We start from the raw sequence: 20,807 nt of genomic DNA, 5'->3' as shown, positions 1-20,807 counted from the left end.
TCACAACATCCTCAGGCAATGAGTTCCGCCAATTTGACTGTGCGTTGTATGAAGAAGTACTTTCTTATATTTGTTTTAAACCTACTGCCTATTTTTTCCATTTGGTGATCCCTGGTTTTTGTGTTTATGTGAAAGGGTAAATCACAGTTCCTTGTTCATTTTCTCCTGTCATTTATGGTTTTATAAACCTCTAATCATATCCCCCCCTTAGTTGTCTCTGTTCTAACCTGAACAGTCCCTGTCTTTTTAATCTCTCCTCACATGGAAGCTGTTCCATGCCTGTAATCATTTTTGTTGCCCTTCTCTGTACCTTTTCCAATTCAGTATCTTTTTTGAGATGGGGTGACAGGATTGTATGCTATAGCTGAGGTGTGGGTATATCATGGATTTATATAGTTGTGTTATGATTTCTGTCTTATTTATCCTTTTCTTAATGGATCCTAACATTCTGTTACCTTTTTTGACTGCTGAGCAGATGTTTCTGGAGAACTATCCACAGTGACTCTCAGATCTCTTTCTTGAATGGTAACAGCTAATTTATACCTCATCACTTTGTGTGGATAGTTGGTATTATGGTTTGCAATATGCATTACTTTGCATTTATCAATATTCAATTTAATCTGCTATTTTGTTGTCTAGTCACCCAGTTTTGTGAAATCCCTTTGTAACTCTTCAGTGAGTTTTGGACTTGTGTATCTTGAGTAATTTTTGTATCATCTGCAAACTTTGACCTCACTGCTTACCCCGTTTTCCAGATCATTTATGAATATGTTGAACAGCACTGATCCCAGTCCAGATCCTTGGGGGGACACCACTATTTATCTCTTTTCACTCTGAAAACTGACCATTTATTCCTACCCTTTGTTTCCTATCTTTTAACCAGTTACTGGTCCATGAAAGGACCTTCCCTCTTATCTCATGAGTGCCTACTTTACTTAAGAGCCTTTGGTGAGGGACCTTGTCAAAGGCTTTTTGAAAGTCCAAGTAATCAGTGGCTCTCAAACTTTTGTACTGGTGATCTCTTTCACATAGCAAGCCTCTGAGTGTGAAACCCCTTCCCCCCCAATAAATTAGTAATTTTGTATATATTTAACACCATTATAAATGCTGGAGGCAAAGCGGGGTTTGGGGTAGAGGCTGACAGCTCGTAACCCTCCATGTAATAACTTTGCAACCCCCTGAGGGGTACCAATCCCCAGTTTGAGACCTCCTTGAAGTACATCACATCCCCTGAATTCCCCCTTGTCCACATGTTTGCTAATACCCTCAGAAAATTCTAGTAGTTTTGTAACAGTCTCCTGTGATGAGTTCAAGAAGGGCCGTTAAATATGGAGGTGATACTTTCAATTCCCATGTAGATATTCTAACCCAAAGAGCATTAACAGATGTTACTTGCTGGAGTATAAACAGTGTGTACTCAATTTGCAACAATAATTTTCTCATTTGGTATTAGATTGCCATCCAACAGCCTTATTGCTAGTAGAGCAGTGAATGAATGAGTCAAGCCAATTCTGTGAACCAAGACAAACTCTTAAATTTTCTAGAGACATTCAGAATTTGTCCTAGAGTCTGGGGATTTGTCCCTGAAAAGCAATATATTGAGGATCTGTTCTTAAGACTGTGGTAAACGTCTGTCTCAAATCTGGACTTAGCGTTCAAAATCTGAGTGTTTACTGTGAACCTCCCCCAAGCTTATACCCAGCTTGGATCTGATATCGCTGCCACCAACCAGGATTTTTGGGATTCCTGGTCACCCGAGTCACACCCAAACCTTTTCCCTGGGGACCCCCCAGACTCAGAAGTATGAGTCTACCGGCAAGGAATGATCTCCCCTCCCACCTCCTCTCTCTCCGTTGTTCCGCTCTGAGGGATTGATGCAATCTCTTTAACATGAATACCAAGAACTGGTCTCATCTCTTCCAAGAGACAAGCCTTAAGCACCAGGGAACAGAGCTGTATCTCTCTCTCTCTTTCCCACGTAACTTTTTTCCGCCCTGGGACAATAGGAAAGGAACACACAAGGAATGTAATGCTTCCTCCCCCTCCCTGTCTTCCCGTGAGGGGAACAGAATACCATGGTACAGAAATTTCTATCCCTTTGCCTCACTAGGAAAAGAAACCCCACAAGTTTTAAAAGAAATTTTATATAAAAAAAAGAAAGAACTTACATATACTAACTCTGCATTAAGAAAATTCAATACAGGGAATATGGCTTATAAGAAAATAGGAATAAACACCCGATTTAAAAGATAGCCCAATTAAACCAGTCCATCAATCAAACACCCATGTAAATACAAATTAAGCACATCACAGCCGATTACTTTGTTTTCTTTTGTACTCACACTTGATGATAGAATATTTGAAAGAAGATAGAGTTAGAAGAAAAGCTGGTTTACTCACAGCGAAGGAAAACAAAAGACCGAGTTTCCAGTTCCTCCCAGACTTTAAAAAAAATCAGGTCTCTGATTGGTCTCTGGTCAGGTGTTGGTTTCCCCTTTGTTCACCCTTTACAGTAAAAGAATTACCCTTACCTATCTATTATGACAAAGACCCACTACCACGCACCTACAAACCACACTGAAATTGGGTGCCACTATAAATCACTTACCTAGGTGCATTGTCATTGAATACTTGAACAGGTTTCAGAGGGGTAGTCGTGTTAGTCTGTATCAACAAAAAACAACAAGGAAACAGAAAAAACTAACCAGGAACAATCCCTGCAACAAACCCCGTTGCCAACTCTCCGCATATCTATTCAGGACACTATCATAGACCTAACACATCAAGCCACATCGTTAGGGGCTCGTTCACCTGCACATCTACCAATGTGATATATGCATCATGTGCGAGCAGTGCCCTCTGCCATGTACTTGGCCAAACGGACAGTCTCTAGCAAAAGAATAAATGGACACAAATCCAACATCAAGAATTGTAACATTCAAACAATAGGAGAGCACTTCAATCTTCCTGTCACCTCAATAACAGACTTAAAAGTGGCATTATTCAACAAAAAAAACCTTCAAAACAGATTTCAATGGAAACTGCAGAGCTTGGAATTAATTTGCAACATTGACACCATCAACTTAGGCCTCAGTAAAGACTGGGAGTGGCTGGTCACTACAAAAGTAATTTCCTCTCTGATACTCACACCTTCTATCAACTGTTGGGAGTGGGCCACATCCACTCTAATTGAATTGCCTCGTTAGCACTGACCCGCACCCCCCACTTGGCAAGGCAAACTCCATCTTTTCATGTGCTGTATATTAATACCTGCTACTGTATTTTTTTTAATTTTTATTTATATTTTCATCATCCATGCATCTGATGAAGTGGGGTTTAGCCCACAAGCTTATTACCAAATAAATTGTTAGCCTCTAAGGTGTCACAAGTACTTCTTGTTGTTTTTGCTGAAATACTTAGTTTATCTTACAGACAGATATGCTGGTTTACAGGCCCAAAGGGCAAGCTCTGGGAGAATAGGGGCTATTTATTTAAAATAATATAATTAAAAAAAAAAGGCAGAAATAAAGATGATGTGGCCAAAATGCTGCATGTAAAGCAGTACTAAAGATTTCCTTGTGACTCGAGAGAGAATTTAGAGTGTTGAAGAATTTGCTTGGGCAGAAGCTTTACTCTGTGATTGAGACACCTTTTGTATGAGAGTTGGTGAACTTGCGTTGTAGACAAAGCTCCAGAAACTGGTCATAAACCTTTAAAATGATAGATTCCTGGAAGAAAGTCAATCATGGATGTGTGGGGGGAAGGAGTAGCTGTGGTTGCTTCTAAGGGAGTGGACTGTTTATAATTTGAAAGCCAGGGGACCTCTGTGGACTCAAAGATGGTGGTGAATTAACAGCTAGTACCTAGAACACAATGGAGCAGACTGTGGGGCTGCATATCAGACTAGTTTCTGGATGGATTTGTCCCAAGCATAGTACTTTTTTAACTGCTAATAAAGCCTGAAACATTGAAGCTAAATACAAGAAATAAGGTAATACCAGCATCAGTACATGAAAGGCCGCTGGCCTGACCAGTATAAGACCAGCTGCCTCACAAAGGCTCTTAAGCAAAATAATCAGTCATGGGATAAGAGGGAAGTTCACTCATGATTAGCAACTGGTTAAAAGATAGGAAACAAAGGGTAGGATAAAATGGTCCGTTCTGAGAATGGAGGGAGGTAAATAGTGGTGTCCCCCAGGGATCTGTACTGAGCCCAGTCCTATTTAACATAACAGTGAGTTGCAAAATTGCAATAAATGATACAAAACTTACTCAAGATAGTTAAAGTCCCAGGCAGACTGCGAAGAGCTACAAAAGATCTCACAAAACTGGGTGACTAGACAACAAAATTCACTGTTGATAAATGCAAAGTAATGCCATTGGAAAACATAATCCTAACTATACATATATAATGATGGGGTATAAATTAAGTGTTACCACTCAAGAAAGAGAGCTTGGAGTCATTGTGGATATTTCTCTGAAACATCCATCAGTGTGCAGCAGCAGTCAAAAAAGCAACAGAATGCTGGGAATTAATTAAGAAAGGGATAGATAATTAGACAGACAATATCATATTGGTCCTATATAAATCTATGGTATGCCCATACCTTGAACACCGCGTACAGATGTGGTCACCCCATCTCAAAAAAGATATATTGGGAAAAGGTTCAGAAAAGGGCAACAAAAATGATTAGGGGATAGAACTGCTTCCATATGAGGAGCGATTAATAAGACTGGGACTTTTCAGCTTGGAAAAGAGGCAACTAAGGGGGGATATGATAAAGGTCTATAAAATCATGAGTGGTATAGAGAAAGTAAATAAGGAAGTGTTATTTACTCCTTCTCATAATACAAGGACAAGGGGTCACCAAATGAAATAAATAGGTAGCAGGTTTAAAACAAACACAAAGTATTTTTTCACACAACGCACTGTCAACCTCTGGGACTCCTTGCCAGAGGGTGTTGTGAAGGCCAATACTATAACAGAGTTCAAAAGGGAGCTAGATTGATTCATGGAAGATAGGTCCATCAATGGCTATTACCCAGGATGTGCAGGAATGGCGTCCTAGCCTCTGTTTGCCAGAAGCTGGGATTGGGTGACAGGGCATGGATCACTTGATGATAACCTGTCTGTTCATTCCCTTTGGGCACTTGTCATTGGCCACTGTCAGAGGACAGGATATTGGGCTTGATGGACCTTTGGTCTGACCCACTATGGCCATTCTTATGTATTTGTGTATATTTTCAATGGATATAGTCTGTGTGGACTTTTTGACCCTCAAACCTGAGGCAGCAGGAGTATTTCAGTAATGGTGGATCACTTCACTCCATTTGCTCAGGCATTTGTGTTATCCCATGAAAGATGAGTCATCCTAGGTAGTGGCAGCTACATTATAAGGGGATTTTACTTTTATATTCTACGACTGGTGATAACAATGGTGGAGAGCAGGTGGGAGTGCTAGTGTAAGCCAAGTGCTGGTAGCTGCTAGCCTTTTCACTGCTGTAGTGTGTCTAGACCTGCTGTGAATGAATTCACCAGTTAGCCACAGTCTCCTAGGGAAATTCTAACTCCCTCTGTAGTGAGGAGGCCTCATTCCCCACTGTGCTGGAGAGGGACAAGCCAGAACAGGCGCGGCAGTGGGCGGAGCCACCCCCACATATCCCTGCCCCCCAGAAGTCAAGGGGCGGGACAGGAAGTATAAAAGCCCGGCCCCGGCGTTCAGTTGTAAGGAGGCTGCTGGAGAGGACAGATGCTGTCCTGAGCTCCCACCGGGTCCAGCCTGCCCCGTGCTCGGCACCCGGAGGAGTGCTGGCCTGGCCTTTGCTCGGTACCCGGAGGAGCTGCCTGCGCTTCCCGACGCCTGGCATCTGGAGGAGCTGCCTGAGCCACCCCACACCTGGTACACAGAGGAATGGCCAGGAGTTCCCAATGCCCGGTATCCTGAGGAACCTATGGTCTGGGATCCACCAGACGGTGCCGGCAGATGGCAGGTACCCAGTGAGGGGGAGCTTGGAAGTGGCCCGGGGGTAGCTGACCCCAGTCAGGCTGTAGACATACCTGAGCTTATATCAGTGTGTTGTGGCCAGGATCCCCACTGACTGCAGCGAATCCTTACCGCTGCCAGGGCCCCGGGCTGGAATGCAGTGGAGTGGGAGGGCCTGTGTTTCCCCTGCCACCCTTCCAAGGGTGGCAGACTCCCCCTACCCCTGGCCTGAGGAGGCCATGAAGACTGTTTGCTCAGCCCCTCCTGAAGGACCTGAGCCCTGAATCGCTTGCTGCCCTGCCCTGAGCCAAGGCCTGGGCTTTATACACCTGAACTGCTTATTGCCCTGCCCTGCCCCAGGGCCTGGGCTTCTAGACTGTTTGTTTGTTTGCTCAGCCCTGAGCCGAAAGGGCCTGAGCTTTGCCACTGCGTTTGGTGCCCCGCCCAAACCTAGGGCTGGGCCCCTAATTAACTGTGTATTGTTGCTTAGCCCTGCAGCAGAGGGCTTGAGCTCCCAGCTAACTGTATATTGTTGCTTAGCCCTGCAGCAGAGGGCTTGAGCTCCCAGCTAACTGTATACTGCCGCTCAGCCCTGAGGCAAAGGGCCTGAGCTCCCAACTGACTGTATACTGTTGCTCAGGCTTGCAGCAGAAGGCCTGGGTTCCTAATTAACTGTGTGTTGTTGCTCTGCCTTGCCGCCGGAGGCCGGAGCCCCAAGTGACCGTGCATTGTTGCTCAGCCCAGAAGCAAAATGCAGGACCTGGGCCGACAGAGTGTGGTGAGCCGGTGTGGCTCCCCTCCGCCCTCAGGGAGGGTTGAGTCCTGGTCCCACCCTCCTACACCCTCCTTCCTTTGATACTCTTGCAAATCACAGAGCATGTTTCAGTGTCTGCAGATGGTGAGGACCTTGCCTCTGTCTCTCACCCAAAAGATGTCACCTCCAAGACTATGGTCCTCCTAACACCATGCTGGACCATTAGTTTAGTACTGACAGTTGGGAAGGAGTGCCCCTCCCAGTAACCACAGACACCACTTTCTGCTGGGACTCTGTTTTGTTGGATTTCTCCAGTTTCAAGTACTGCCCGTGACCAGCCTTGTTTTACTTTGGAGATCTCATGAGATCGGACAGCATGGCTGTCAGTTCTCTGGCTTTTTTATACCCTTTGCTTGATCCCAGTGTAGACCAGTTGTCCTAACCTCTTGTGGTCTGGGAATGGAAGTAAGATGAGGCAGACTTTTGGGTAGAGGCAGCTGCCTACCAGCCTAATCTTCCTTATAGTGTGGGAACTGCAGTCAGATGAGAAGTGTCTGGTTGCTGAAGAGTTTCCACTGCATCCAAGTCTCCAGAGGAAACGCTTAGAGAAATGCTTTATAAATACTTTTGTTCACTGTACTGAATAGGTCAGTTATACAAACATTTTTTATAAAAAATACTTGATTCATCAAAATTGTACAGTTGTTGCAGACGAGTTTAGAAGAGCAACAATTACTCTAGTTCATTGCTTAGAAACAGGTTAGTTCCCCCCCTCCACCCCCAGCCATGCTGTGCAGAGACTCCCTGATGTAGGAAATAATAAGCATTGCTGTAGTCTGATACTATAGATTTATTCTCTGCGGGACACTGTCATAGAGGATAAAGACCCCTTGTCCCGTTGTCTGATGCGCATACCCAACGGGTACAGGCAAGAATATAGTAATCAAACCCATAAATACATAGCACATTGCAATCTCAAGCTTTTGGCCTGAAACTCAGCTTTTTGGGGATTTCTCATGTCCTCAGGACTGCCTCAAAAATCTCAGGTCTTCTAGTGGTACAACTGTGAAAGTGCCTTTGAAGGAATTGAGATGGGTTGTTTAAGGCAGATTGCAAAAAAAGAAAACTCTTGAGAAATACCTTTGCCAAGAGGCATGTGCAGCAGTAATTTTTGCTGTAATATTTTAAAGCAGCTAGAGTTTATTTCCATTGGTTTCTGTAGAGTATTTTTAATTAATCTGGAATTCTGATATAATTAGGGCTTGTCTACACAGCGATTTAGTGCCTGGCAAGCTTGTGTGCGCATCTACAGAGCTCCAGGCACTAACTGGCTGTGTGGGCATTGCTGCCATACACCAAAAGTTCCCTAGTGCACTGTGCTTTGATGTCAGAGTTCTAGTGCACAGTAGCAGGGTACACAGAGCCAAGTAATGTGTGGCAGGCTCAAGCCCTGTAGATTCACACCCTGGCTTGCTGTGCACTAAATCACCAGGTAGAGAAACCCTTATGTTTAACACAAAATGAATATAACAACTCTAAAACCAAAAGAAACAGTCAAAACCCCCGATTGTGCAAACACATGTTTACCTCTGCTCACAAGTTGTCCCAATGACTTCAGAAGCCAGTGACAGAATGAGACTACACATATACATAAAGTTAAAGGATAGGGTAAAAACTTTCTTGCAGTGGGAGAGCTGAAAAGGAGTTAATGCAAGCCGGGAGGAGATGGTAAATGGATCAGCTAAGGTCTATTATGACCTGTTACAGAGAGGCTGGGCTTCCAGATAACGTGCTCTGAGAGCAATGAGAAGGCAGGTTCTGCTGAAGACCCTGAGGGCTAGTCTACGCTGGCAACACTAAAGTGCTGCCATGGCAGCACTTTAATGTGGCTTGTGTGGTTGTGGCGCAGCGCTCTAAAAAAACCACCTCCACGAGGGGCGTAGCTACCAGCGCTGGGAGCACAGCAATTAGGTGGCGGGTCCTTCACTTCTTCTCTTCCTCCTTGGCGGCAGCTCAATTGGGTTTTTCTTTTTTTCTCTCTCGTGTTTTTTTTTTTTTTTTTTTTTCGCTGTTTGGGGTGGCAAAAAAGCTGGAGCCGGCCCTGGCTGGGCTGTAGCAAGCCCCAAGGAATTTGTTTCAATGAACTCTCATGTACCTGAGAAGGGAAGGACTTTTTACAGCTGGCTGGGGAGCCAAACTACCCTGCCTGCAAGAGGGAAACTGAGACAACCACTACATCTCACTGGAAGAGGTGAGGCACCTGCCCACAGAGCCTAGGGACTAAATTCTGTTGACCAAACTCAGTTTTGTTAGAATAAGGACTGCAGGGTAGGGTGCATAGAAATTAGAGATGACAAGACATGTTAGGTCATCTAATCCAGCCTCCTGCTCAAGAAAATGCGGATTAAAGATCTGCTTTAAAAGTTCAAGAATGAAAAGAACTGGCTGAGGGGCTCTCTAACCCATTCATGATGATTTTAACAAATCTTGGATGCAGGGCAAGCTCCAAAGACCTGGGGGGTGAAAGCTAATGTTGTGCCAATATTTTAAGAGTAAATGGGATGATCCGGGTAACTTTAAGGTAGCTAGTCTGACACTGATCCCAGGTGAAATCATGGAAAGGCTGATATGGGACATAATCATTTAAAAAAAAAATTCAAGTATAGTAGTATAATAAATACTAATCAACATGGGTTGTTGTTTTTTTGAAAATAGGTGTTGTCAAATAAACTTGATATAATTTAAGAGATTGTTACAAGTTTGGTTGATAAAGAGAACTTTTGACATAATAGGTAAGGTATTTGGTTTAGTCCTATATGACATCTTGATTTTAAAAAAAGCAATATATGAAATACTGGTTACCTGATGGATCCCAAAAAGTAATTGTAAATGGGATGTCATGCGATAGGGATGTTTCTAGTGGGAGTCCCACAGAGATGTGGCCTGATGCTATTCAATGTCTTTATCAATGATCTGGGGGGGAAAATGGCTGGTAGTAATGTCAGATGACAGAAAAATTGGGAGAGTAGTAGATAATGATAGGAACAGGTCAATGGGGATCATGTTGTAAAGTGGGCACATTTGAACAACACGCATTTTAATACAGCCAAGTGCAAAGTCATATATCTAGGAACAAAGAATGTAAGTCACATTTACGAGGTAGGGGACTCACTCTCTCATGGAATGCAGTGACACTGTGAAGGACCTATGGGGTCATAGTAGATAACCAACTGAGTGTAAGTTCCCAGTGCAAAGGTGTAGCTAAGAGAACCAATGTGATCCTTGGATGTACAAGGTGTAGGAAGGTGGTATTCCTTTTGTATATAGTATTAGTGAGTCTCTTACTGGAATACTATGTCAAATTCCAGTGGACAGAGTTCACAAAGGATGTTGACAGAGCTACAAGAATGATTTGAGGTTTGGAAAACCTGCCTTATAGTCAGACTTAAACTAAACTGAATAGTTTCAGTTTCTTATCCAAGAGAAGGTTAAGAAGTAACTTTATCTTGATCTACAAGTAACTGCTTGAGTAAGGTTTCTAATAATAGATAGCTAGCTCTTTAGCTAACAGAAAAGGGCATAATGAGATCCAGTGGTTGGAAGATGAAGCTAGACAATCCAGACCAGACATAAGGTGCAAATTTTTAACTGTGAGGTTACTTAGCCATTGGAATAAATTACATAGGGCCATAGCAAATTCTCTGTCACTTGAAACCTTTAAATGAATACTGAACATCTTTCTAAAAGAAATGGTGTAGCTCGATTAGAAATGATGGGTTTAATGCACAAATTACTGGGTGAGGTTCTGTGGCCTTTGTTATGCCCTGGGTTAGACTACAAGAATATCATTATGGTCCCTTTTGGCATTAAAAATCTATTAATTTGCTTTTGAAAAGTATTAGCCGCACAGCAGTGGCCTCATCTGGAATGTTTTACCCGTCTGAAAGCAACGAGTTTCCTGTTCTATCTGAAAATGTAAAACACAAACATAACAACCATGCCTTGTGCACTTCAGTCATTCTAAAAATAAACAAAATAAACCCAGATGAGGCCATTTTTAGGACAATATTTTGACCTAACAACCTTTCAGAGAGTGTTGGGCTTTTTTTTAGCATGATCTGTATGTACAGACAAATGCACGTTTGCTATACCCTCTCAGCTTCTTTTTCAATGGTTTTACTTATTTTATAACTCTGGTACTTGCACCTGAAAACAAATCTCACCCCTTCTTTACAGCCTTCATTTAGTAACCATTGATTTCCTCCCTCATGTTTCACAGAAGTCAAGCTAATACAGCTCATTCTGTAAACTGTCTACTTAATGTACACCCGAAGGAGGGTAAGACTGCTTGGCAAATATGGGTCACAATCAAGCTGCAGCCCTCCCTCGTTTAGCTGCAGCTCTTACTCATATGGGCCCCAATCCTTTAAAAATTTCACGTGCAGGTGGGCCCCTACTGAAGTCACCTGAGCAGAGTCCCACTGCAGGAGTCTAAGTTAAAAGGTAGCCCAAGATTTGCTAGATAGTTGCTGCTGCAGAAGGGAACATGTTGCTGTTTGTGATTTTATAGAAAGATATTTGTGTTTATGTGGAATACACAACAGTGTGGTACGTAAGTTTTATTGGAACGATTTTTGGGCTGGTGCATTATTTACAGGAGGCAAAGCCTTTAATGGGTTGTGCAGCTCACTGCAAACTAGTGCTAATAAAGCCTTTTTATCTTGCCCCACTATTCTGTGTGTGCCACATAATGGAACAGAGAATCCGTTTCAGAAACATTTCAGAGATTTACAAAAATGTTTTGGGATTGGCACCATTTTATGCATTCTGTAAAGCCATATGCTGTAGTCACCATGAGACCAACTATACACAGCTTGGAAGGGGAGAGAGTAAAACTCATTTGTTGAAAGCCCTTACAAAAATGACCTAAAATGGATTCTCTAGTTATAAAAATGTCCTAACTTTAAAGTCTGGTCTCTCAGGATCTTTCAGGGCTAGAAGCAAGTGGTGTGTGTGTGTGTGTGTGTGTGTGTGTGTGTGTACACTCGTACAGCTATACACACACACCCCTCTAAGATATAGATCACATAAAAAGTGTCTCCATAACTTTATCTATAGATGCAGCCTCTGCCATTATGGGGGCTTCAGGGCACAGAGAGCAGCACAGTGGCAGCTGCCTGTCTTGGCAGTGACTGTGGGACACCCCCAGCCTGTGGGGGCTAGACCAGGGCCTTGACTGGAGTGCTCAGTTGACCCAAGTGGCCTGGCCGTTGTGAGCCGAGGCAGAGAGACTGACAGCATGAGCAGAGAAAGAGGCTGGTTGTTGCTCCCCACAACATCTGGAGGAGCAGTTGTTCTGACTCTCCCAGTCAGAGAGCCCAGAGCCCCACACTTATCATTGCACAACCGAGAGTGAAGCCCAAAGAACTGTGGCACACATGGGGGCTGAAAACAAGCAGCACCCATAACCTCTTTCTTCTCCTCCTCCCCCACCCCGCCATACCCTGAGCCAGGAGCCAGCTAGGGCTGGACGCCATCCATCCAGAAGCAGAGCAGTCAGCTGCACAGAGGAGGATACCAACCCTATATGCTGAGCTCCAGTCCCACTGGCCTGATTAGGCCTGTGGGGGACTCTGGGGTGGCGTGCAGGTTTTCTTATGACATTGACTTAGTTGTGGGTCGTCGGATGTTATGGGATGGGATGGGACCTCATTTAGTGATCATCCCTGAAAACTTTGCCTGTTCCCTGCCCCTCTGTTTAATTTACCTCTCTCTTGCTGCACACAAGCTTCCTCCCAGAACCTGCACCCCAACCCCTTTCCGCAGCCAAGAACCTGCACCCCAAACCCCCTTCTGCATTCAAACTCCTTCCCAGAGCCTGCACCCCAACCCCTGCCCCATTCCACAGCCCACATCCTGCACCCAAACTCCTTCCCAGAGCCCAACCCCTCACCCCTTCTGCACCCAAACTCCCTCCCAGAGCCTGCACCCTGCACCCCTCCTGCCCCCACCCAGAGCCAGCACCCTGCACCCAAACTCTCTCCAAGAGCTCAACCCCTCACCCCTCCTGCACCCAACTCCCTCCCAAAGCCTGCATCCCACACCTCTACCTGCACCCCAATTCCCTGCTCCACCCCAGAACCCACACTCTGCACCCAAACTCCTCCCAGAGCCATAGGCAGGTGGTAGGGGGTGGGACTTGTACCTGTTCTGGACACCACCAAAAATTATACAAACCTGCCACCCTTGCTCACCACCCCTAGGTGCCCTAACAAAGGGGGATCCATAGATAATTATAGGGGTAGTTGTAGCAACTCCTATATTGGCTAATTATATATAGTGTGTGTGTGTATATATAATCAGTAAATAACTGTCTATTTCAGGATGGCCAGACTTACAGGCCCTCCAAGCTGCATGTGACAATCGTCAGAAGTTCAGGAGGCAGGGCACACCTGCTGGGGCTCAGGGCTTCAGCCCCATGGGAAGTGTCTGATGGGACTCTGGACTTCAGCCAGAAGCCCTGAGACCCCCCTCCCCACTGGGCAGAAGTCCCTACTCCACCACCGTGGTGCAAGGCAGAGATCCTGAGCTCCCACCACCCCAGTCTGGTAGATGGAGAATGGGGAGGACGGGGGCAGTGGGGCACCATGAGCTGCACTTTAATGGTGAAAGAGTTGCATGTGGCTCGCGAGCCACAGTTGGCCACCTGTGATGTATTTCTTGCCAGCAGAATGGCTTATCTTTTATTTTTGTTTACACTTTGTTTCTTGATTCTTTATATGGCAAAAACGAAGACTAAAATTGCATATCAAGCTCATAATATGGCTTATAAACATAGTCGGTGCTTCAAAGACACATTTGTTAATTTCCCAGGTCTCCAATCCTGCCCAAGGGAAACTTATGCTTCATCCCCTGGGTCTCACTGAGTGGAAGTAGCTGAGAGCTCTCTCTTACATGAAAGCATTCACCCTGTGGGGCCATGACATATACACTGCGACTGTGTAGGGAGAGTCAACCTAATTCTTAAAGTATATTGAGAAGCATGAGTGGAAATCTACAGGCCTTTCTAGCTTTCATTATAACACCTTACAATTAATTAACAAAAACCTGACCTTATTTTATTCATTTCCTTAAATTAGTGCACATATCATAGTAAAAGTACATTCCCGGGTTGGGTATTTCTGTGAAACCCTATGCAAACCCTGTCGTGCTCCCTCCTGCCCTGTTGCCTTACCTCTGCATATTGACAACTTCCTAGCTACTTTCTGCCTCTCAATCACCCCCTTCTCTTTCTGCCTCCTGCTTTTTGCCTCTGGTGCTGCCCACCTCCACTTAGAAGCCGCTAGAGAAAGCAGGATGCAAGGCCCCCTGCTCTTCCTTGGGCAGAGGGATGATGGTGTTAACATAGCTGTGAGAAGTCAATTGGCGATCGGTTTCAATTGCTGTTGGTAGCGAATGCACATGGGCAGGAGCAGTGTTATAAAGTAGGCTGTAGTGCTATAGCTGGCCTGTGGGATATGTGCGTGCAGGGCCCCCAAGTGTGAATGCACTGGTAACACAGGCATCAGAGCACAACTGGTACCATATGCTGGTGATGTACAAAAAGGGTAGATGATACTTCACTGCTTCTGGGAACAGCAACACCCAAGACCTCAACTTTTGTAAGGTTCTCCTCCATAACTGTCCACATGGCGTTGTTAACCACAGAGAGCAGAAACAGCAAGTCAGCATTACATATTCCAAAGCAATACTGCATACAACATGCTCCCTTGGCCTGCACAGAGTGACTCATGGGTAGAGGTAAATTAGCAGGGATGCTTGCACGGGTGTTGCCTATGCCCTACTCCAGAGCTGTCAGTCTGGTACCTTTCATGAGCACTAAAGACACATGCACACAAAACAGGTCAGCAAGAGAATTGCACCAGTTAATACCAGAACGGGCGGCGAGTTCTATGGGCCTGTGGTGCCTGGACACCAGGAATATTCCTGGTGCCCAGGCACCACGGGCCTCAGGCCTGCCTTCCGCCACCGGGCGCCCCCCCATCCCCTGGGCCATTTAAAATGGCTCGGGGCCTCCACTCACCTCCGGCTGTGCAGCAGAGCTGAATGGCTTCCTGCCTGCTCGCTCCACATGGCTGCCGGTCCCTCTCTGCCGCCTCTGGGCAGGGTGGGTCTGTGTCCCGCCCCAAGCACCCCTGCAGCCAATAGGAAACTACGGGCGCAGTGCCTGGGGGTAGCAACACACGGAGCCCCCCTGGCCCGTCCTGCCTAGGAGTCTCAGGTAAGTGCTGCACCCCCCTCATCCCCTCCCAGAGCCTGCACCCCCACCCCTTTCCCACACCCTCCTCCTGCCCCCAAACTCTCTCCCAGAGACAGGCGGGTGGAGTTTGCGGGGGTAGTTTGGAGGAGTGGGCTTTGGGCGTTCTGGACACCATCAAAATTTCTACAAACATGCTGCCCCTATATACCAGGATTGAATGTAGCCCAGTGCTTTTACAAGATTAGCCCACCGTAGCAGTAACAGCAATCCAGATCTCCCTGACAAAACCCAGTCTAAGCCGGAACCAGCCCAATAGGATACTTTGTCTTTTCTAGCACCTTTTCTGCCAGTCTGTTTGCCTGCATACTCCACTCAGTGACCGCAGAGTTCTCCAGCTCTGTCTACACTTAAAACTTAGGTTGACATAGCTACAGCACTCAGGGATGTGAAAAATCCATGCCCCTGAGCCCCATAGCTTTGCCTACACAAATCCTGGGTTAGATGCAGCTAGGTCACCAGAAGAATGCAGGGACAGAAGAACTTCTGTTCTGTCACTGCAGGGTGCATCTGTGCTATGGGATTATGCCATAGCTATGCCACTGTAGTTCCCATAGTATAGACATCTCCTCAGTTACTCAGTGCTTGATCAGCCATAGCTCTCTTCTTTCCCTGCCACAGTCTGGATAGTTTCCAGTACAACTTCCAGTGAGTTCTTACGCCTCTGTAGCTGAAATAACCTTCAGTGCTTGTTTCTTCTATAATGAGTGTCTCACATGTAACCAGGGCAAATCTAGAAATAGAAATGGGCACAGCTATAATTTTCTTCTTGGGCACTGCAAGTGCTGTCTGTCCCAAGGGCAATAGGCCCAACTGCCTACTACGTAGCCTGGTTTTAAAACCACCAAACCAGAAGCTTCTCCTACTGCCATGTTTTCATGGACATGACAAGCCAGCCTGCCATTAACTCTCATGTCTTTGTTCCTGATTAAAACCGAGGTCACTTCATCATGGCCCAGAGCTGTCGCTTCTAAACCAGTCACCTTTGACTCTTGAAGGCTGAAACATTTATGGGCAAAGTCTAAGCTGTGTAGTGTGTTTTTTTTTTTTGTTTTTTGTTTTTTTTTTTCCATGAACTGTAGGATTGCTTCTGGCAATAAACTATATGGGGTCGGTATGAAAAGGAACCAGGACTATAGAGCCCTGTGTAGGACTATTTTTTTTTTTTTTTTTTTTTAATCCCACTCTTGTGCCACCCTGCAATTCCCATTCCCACCCGCTCCCACATTGTTTCTTGCATTTTTGTCCTGCTCTCACTTGCAAAAACCTTAGATCCCACAAGAGAGACAGATTCTCTCCCCCCTCCCCGGGGCCCAAAAAGCCACTAAAACCAAAAACCTGGTTGGTTTTTTGTGTGTGTATATAATATAGGTCAAACCATGTCAAAATACTTTAACTCCTGTTATAATAGACATCAAATCTTTCTACTCCTTGGATAAATTGAAGTATTAAAACCTTTATTTAAAAAAAACAGCTTTACATTGCTGAAATTCTATTTATGACAAACTGATGAGAGATTAATGTTTTAGTGGGCAATTACCACTGTGTTTTTTTTGGTTTTTTTTGGTTTGTTTTTTTGTCCACCCCATCCTACCCACAACAAAATATATTTTATCCACTACCGCTATTATGGCAGTGGGTCCCATGGGAGCCCAGTCCCGCTGCAGGGCTCTGCCATACGGCTCACTCCCTAATGGAGTTCTATAAATCTCTACTTACTTGTCACTGCAACTTGTGCTTTCTCCACATCAAAGAACTGTCATGAGAGCTGGACTCTTCTTTAGGCAATCTCCTTCCTGCCAAGCCCAACAGTCAGATGAAGGGCTAGATTATGTGATTAGGGAAAAGAGAAGGAGGAGGCAGGGCCAAGTGCAAACTTGTGCAAAAGGCCTGAAGATCAATCTTGTACTATCTTTCTGGCTGGCCCAGTGTGCGTGCCAGGCTGCTCTGGGACAGCGAGTGCAGCCTGACATGCAACCAGCCCTCCGTGGGGGTGACATGGCACTACCCCCTAAATAGGGCTTGGGCGATCAGTCACCAGAACCTACCTCCAGGGGCTAACTCATAAGATTGGATGCTACCCTACAATCATCTGGTATCCTGTGCACATGCACTTCCCCTCACTCCCAGACATGGGCTTGAAACCAGAGCTGTATAATGACAGGCAGGAGAATTTCTCCCTTCCAAATGTAATAGTCTAAAGTAAATTTGACTTGACATGTATGTGTCAACGTTTAGCCTGTACCTTATCAGAAGGCTACTTTATTATTGACTTAGAGCACAACACTTGTCCGTAGTAGCCTGACAATAAAAAGACAGCACAGTCAAACCCTCCTTCACCAGCCTGTCATCTCATGTCCTGTCCAAGTGTATCGCAGAGTGATGGCTCACCAGCCTGCTCCATCGCTTAATGAGGCAAGCAGGGAACTTTGCTTGCTAGCATTGACAGTGCAAGCAGACATGGTAGAAATGGAACTGGAGCAAAGCATTAATTTGACAGACAGTCTCATGAATAGTTGGCTGATGTGTCCTAGGTTCAAACCTTTTCCACTGACAGCAGCATGACATGAAACTGACTCCACAGCTTTCTCCCTTCCACTTAATTTTTTTTATCCTTCCAGCTTAATACAGTAGCAGTAATGGCCTCTGCTTGTAGAGGATGGCACAGGGCTCTTCTAACAACTTCCCTAATGCCTTGGTCTAGGAAGTGAGTGGGTGAACTGGGCAATGCTAGGATGACCCTAGAGAGTCTTGTTTCAAGCAATGGACTGGGAGGCAAGCGATCTGGGTTCAGTTCCCAGCTCTGTTAGACTCCCTGTGGAACTTTGGGCAAGTCAGTTAATCTTCCTGGACCTCAGTAATGGACCCTTATTTTTTCCCCACCCTTTGTCTCGTCTGTTTAGATTGTTAGCTGTTGAGGGACGGTCTCCTGCTATGTGTATGCACAGCACATAACTTGACAGGGTCCCAATCTGGGCTGGAGCCTTTAGACGCTACTGTAATACAGCAAGAATAGCCTGAAAGAGCAAGGATTAGATCTCTGTGCACGTCACACAATGCATGTCACCAGGTCCTTTCGATGGAATTCTAGCTCTTCACTGTTCTTGTTGGTCTCCAAGACTTTTACACTGGGCCAGTTGCAGAATGTTCTTAGGGCTTGTCTATAAGAACACAGTCCCTGGTAAGCTGAGTTGTGAATCTATCCTGTGCTAGCCTGCTGTGCGCTAACTAGCCATGTGGCCCCTGCTGCGGTGCACTACAAGCTCTGCAGTGCACTTTGATCCACTCTGAGTTGAACCGGGAGTAGATTAAAGCAGCCCGGGGAACGTTTAGTGCATGGCAGCAGGGCCCACATGGATGTTTAGTGTGCTGCAGGCCAGTGCCGGGTGGATTGACGCCCCAGCCTGCTGCACACTAAGTGTTGGTACAGATAACCTCTTGGAACACGACCTTGATTCTGGAATTTGCTTCCCTATTGGACAGGCAAAGCCCAAGTTTGTTGATCTTTTGGGTGTACTCCTAGGCTTATTTGTACTCGTGCATTTCCTTGGTGGATGGCTTCAGTAGGGGGAATTTCTATGGGCTGAGTCCAGTTTTGTTTTTTACTGGCTCCTGTCAATTTGTGTTACTTCAGGCCTCAGAGAGCCATTGCCTTGTGAAAAGATTAGAGCCACTCAGAAGTCTGAAATCATTGCGGCTTGGAACTACTGTAATACACACGATGGGTAACAACTGCTTATAGAAATTTTTGAATAAGTTATTTCAAAATGTCAATTTTCAGTACAGAATTGCTGGAGCCAGGTAACTCTGTGAAAGTTAATGGCGGTTGTATAGCTAATCCCTTCACCCAGCACTGAAAATTTCACCCTAACCATAGCAGAGGATAACAAGATGTGTATTCTGTGTATCTCTGCGCAGGACTTTTCTGCTTACTGACAGTATTGTTCTACACATGCTCCTACATTTACATTCAATCGTAACTGGACTTATCAATACTTCTGAGTCTGGAGAAAATCAGAACTGACATGAACCTTCACCCATCTCTCAAAGTAAACCTGAACCAACCCGGGCTTTTTGCAGGTTCAAAAGTGTTAGGCTACCGTCATTGTTTAATCTTTTTTCATTTTAGTGCAATTTCCTGCTTTCAGTCAGGACTGGAAGTGCCAGTCTAGGAGATAATAGATCACAGTGCCTCTGACACAGCTGAGCCCATCAATAGATTGAAATCTCAGGAGAAAGCTCATTCTTATGAGATTTTGAGCCTCCATGGACTTTGCATTTTAAACAAAACAGACAGACAAACAAAACTTCACTGATGGGAAAGAGTCGATTAAATCAGCAGTTCTCAAACAGTGGGTTGTGATCCAGTTTTAATGGGGTCACCAGGACTGGTATTAGACTTGCTGGGGCCCGGGGCTGAAGCCCGAGTCCCACTGCCTGGGGCCAAAGCCAAAGCCCAAGGGCTTCAGCCCTTGGAGGTGGGGCTTGGGCTTCAGCTTCAGCCCTGTGTGGCAGGGCTCAGGTTACAGGTGTAACCTTGGGCTTTGACATTGGTCCTCCCGCCTGGGGCAGCAGGGCTCAGGCAGGCTCAGGCTTTGGTTCCCCCCCACCTTCTTCCGGGCTTGTAAAGTAATTTTGTTGTCAGAAGAGGGTCCTGCTGCAATGATGTTTGAGAACCGCTGGATTACTGTATTGTATGCTGAACAGTTTTGCAAGGATTTTGCTGTTGAACTACTGGCAGTCTAATGAGAGAGCTCATTCTGGTGATAATAGAAGGAAAATAGTTTTTTAGTGAGAGATTGCAGACGAATAACAGTCAGGAACAGAATCACAACCCATGTCATGGGCCTGGAAGAAGAGATGTCGTTTGGGTGGGTGGTGCCTGGAACATTTGCTGTTTAGATCTTTACGTTTTTCTCTTCTAAATTGTTAATACCTGTTTTGTGCAAAGGATCCCCCAGCAGAGTAAGTCATGCTCTGCGTGACCTGTTTGTGCCAGCTGTTCTGTGCCAATGGTGTGTGTCCTTCCTCTCTGTCCACTAGCATTCCACCAGTATAAGCAACACATAATGGCACCCTGTCTGTGCCAGTTGGGACTCCTCATTTACGTCCTTGTTTGTTGGCTGAAATTCCTTCCTCACAATTGTGCCCTGTCAACATCATCAATCACCTCCCACCACCCCAACAGAATTTCACTCACCTGCTAATGAGAATCTGTCATGGCTGGTTCATTCTCTCCATGTGGTCATTTAACATCCATTTGCCAGTGGATGTATATCCACTGACTCTGTACTATATTCCCAAAGATTTTTTTAAAGGTACTTACAGCGAAGATCTGATTCTTGGAGTGGGAAATCCCTGCTGGCAATATCTACGACCTTCAGCCCCAGCGCTTTCTGTAACCAACCACTGCATGTTGGAAAGCAAAAGTTTTCCCTAGGACTTTGTTTACTTTAGTTTCCAGAGTCACTGCAAACGTAATTTAAAGCAACAGTTCTCCCTTTATTCAGATAAGTCAGTGCAAATACATGTCAAACGTCCTTCATGCTGTCTGGGCTGAAGGTTTAACTACAATGCATGAGTAACATGGCCAATAGAAATCTTTAATGACTGAGTGAAGATCTAAACATTTGGACGATGTGCAAGAACTGCAAACTCAAATGCGTGGAAACAATAAATGGTATCTGTTTACATCTGGTAGGGCAAACTGGCTTAGTCATTGCTATTGCTTTTCTAATGGCTGTAAATAATG

General features: G+C 45.3%; 1 protein-coding gene across 1 annotated transcript in view; it reads right to left on the bottom strand.

The window, feature by feature from the left end:
- Positions 1-20,456, bottom strand: part of NGEF (neuronal guanine nucleotide exchange factor) — a 112,364-nt gene extending 91,908 nt beyond the window's left edge. Inside the window, exon 1 of the mRNA XM_032801630.2 lies at positions 20,382-20,456. The gene's annotated coding sequence lies outside the window, so the exon portion shown is untranslated. The remainder of the gene's footprint in view (positions 1-20,381) is intronic.
- Between the last annotated feature and the right edge of the window lie 351 nt (positions 20,457-20,807).

This window comes from Chelonoidis abingdonii, chromosome 8 (genome assembly GCF_003597395.2).
Source record: "Chelonoidis abingdonii isolate Lonesome George chromosome 8, CheloAbing_2.0, whole genome shotgun sequence".
Classification (NCBI taxonomy): Eukaryota; Metazoa; Chordata; order Testudines; family Testudinidae; genus Chelonoidis; species Chelonoidis abingdonii.
Note: the sequence above shows the minus strand (reverse complement) of the source record. Positions and strands in the feature narration are given on the sequence as shown.